Raw genomic sequence first — 2,178 nt, 5'->3', positions numbered from 1 at the left:
TAAGAGTAGTAAATTGATATCAACTTGGAAAAAAGTATCTAGGCACACACCAGTAAGGGTTCATTCTTGGCCTTTCATTGTCAATACTTTTAGCAATTTATGTGCAAAGAAGGATGCTAATCAAATCTCAATTGGATGGCTAGAAGGATGCATAAGGCAACATGGCATAGTACAATGGTTCTCAATATTTTTTGTCTCAAGACTTTTAAATTCTTGAAAAGTTTAGGGGACTTTTGATTATGTGGATTCTGTCAATATTACTCATATTCAGAATGAGAAATTTAAAACATTTTAATACATTTAAATTAATAAGCCCATTGCATGTTAATACACATATTATATAAAAATAATTACCTTTAAAAATAAATCTTACATAACAGAAAATAATGAGAAAAGTAGCACTGTTTTATATTTTTGCAAACTGCTTTACTGTTTTGTTTAACAGAAGACAGCCAGATTTCTCATACCTGTTTCTGCATTCAAATCTGTTGCAAAATGTCATTTGGGTTGAAGTTTATGAAGAAAAATCCAGTCTCACATAAATACGTAATTGGAAAAAGGTACAATATTTTACTATGCTTTTCAGATAATTCTGGGTATTTTTTTTTGATGCTGTAACAAAACTGGACAAACGATAGTTTCTTAAAGGTTGGCTCCAATGTGGAATCTTAACAATCTCAACTACCTTTTGGGGGGAATATTAGGAAAATTTATTTAGAGAGGCTGAAATGATAGCACGATAATTTGAACAGCTAGGTTGTACAATGAATGACTTGAAAATTCCCTTTTGATGTGCTCCATGAGTTGGATTCCATTATATGTACCTTGTTCTTTCATCAAACTTGGAAAAACATACAAGTGATTTTTCAACATGTGGTTATTCCTCACTTTCACATGTTTAAAAAATCCTTATGATCTCTGACACAGTTTCTTCCAGAACAAACTTTCCTCCTCTCCCCTAGCAAGTCCCAGTGGGTTCATCTTTATAGGCTCTGGACTCAGGACAGGAGGTAACTCACATGAGTGCTTCTTTACTGGGATCAAAGATGTTTTATTAGTTTATTGCATTCATGTTTGTTATCTGTCTTATACTCTGCCTCATGTATTTTGAAGCTCTGTTGTTAGGCACATATACATTAAGGACTGTTATGCCTTACTGGAGAACTGACCTTTATCTTTTTCACTCATAATTTTCTTTGCCATGAAGCCTGCTGTCTGAAAGTAATATAGCTACTGCAGCTTTCTTTTGATTAGTGTTAGCATGCTATATTTCTCTCCCTTTCTTTACATTTAATATATATATATTATATATACTACATTACATATAATATATAAAATCTTTATGATTCTTTACATTTAATATATATTATACATATTACCATATATTATATATATTATTATATATTATATATATTACATTTTATATATATATAAAATTTTCATATGATTCCATTTTCTCTTCTTTCTTAGCATATCAATTATACTTATTTTTTTAACTTCATTGGTTGCTCTAGAGTTTGCAATATATATTTGTAACTAATCCAAGTCCAGTTTCAAATAGCATTATAATGCATCACAGGTATTACAAGTGCCTTATAATAACAAAGTACTCCGAATTTCTCCCTCACATTCCTTGTTTCATGGCTGTCAGTCATTTTGCTAAACTAATCTATAATCATTCAATACATTATTGACATTCTTTTGAGCAAACATTTATCTGTTAAGAAAATTAATTTTCCTTTTACCTTTATTCCTTCTCCAATGCTCTTTATGGAGATCTGAGTTTCTGACTTACTTCATTTTCTTTTTCTCTAAAGAGCTTTTAATATTTCTTACAGGGCAGAGTTTATAAAGACAGTAAGCTCCTTCTATTTTGTTTATCTGAGAGTCTTTATTTCACCTTAACTTTTGAATGATAATTTTGCAAGGTACAGAATTCTAAGTTGGCAGATTTTTTCTCTCTCAACACTTCAAATATTTCAATATACTCTACTCCTTGTGTGACTTCTGAATATAATTCTTATCTTTGTTCTTTCATAGGTCAGATGTTTTTTCCTCTGGATTTTTTATTTATCTTTGATTTTCTATGATGTGCAGGTTTAGTGGGTTTTTGGCATTAAACCTGCCTGGTGTTCTCTGAGCTTCCTGGAACTATGGTTTGGTATCTGACATTAATTT

At 30.6% G+C, this 2,178-nt stretch overlaps 1 non-coding gene across 1 annotated transcript; it reads right to left on the bottom strand.

Moving 5' to 3' along the window:
* Nucleotides 1–914: 914 nt before the first annotated feature.
* LOC118916151 (small nucleolar RNA SNORD22) lies at nt 915–1,040 on the bottom strand. Its single transcript, XR_005026304.1, has one exon. It is a non-coding gene; the product is annotated as a small nucleolar RNA SNORD22 (small nucleolar RNA).
* Nucleotides 1,041–2,178: the final 1,138 nt, after the last annotated feature.

This window comes from Manis pentadactyla, chromosome X (assembly GCF_030020395.1).
Source record: "Manis pentadactyla isolate mManPen7 chromosome X, mManPen7.hap1, whole genome shotgun sequence".
Classification (NCBI taxonomy): Eukaryota; Metazoa; Chordata; class Mammalia; order Pholidota; family Manidae; genus Manis; species Manis pentadactyla.
The sequence above is the reverse complement of the archived record's forward strand: the minus strand, read 5'-3'. Positions and strand labels throughout refer to the sequence as shown.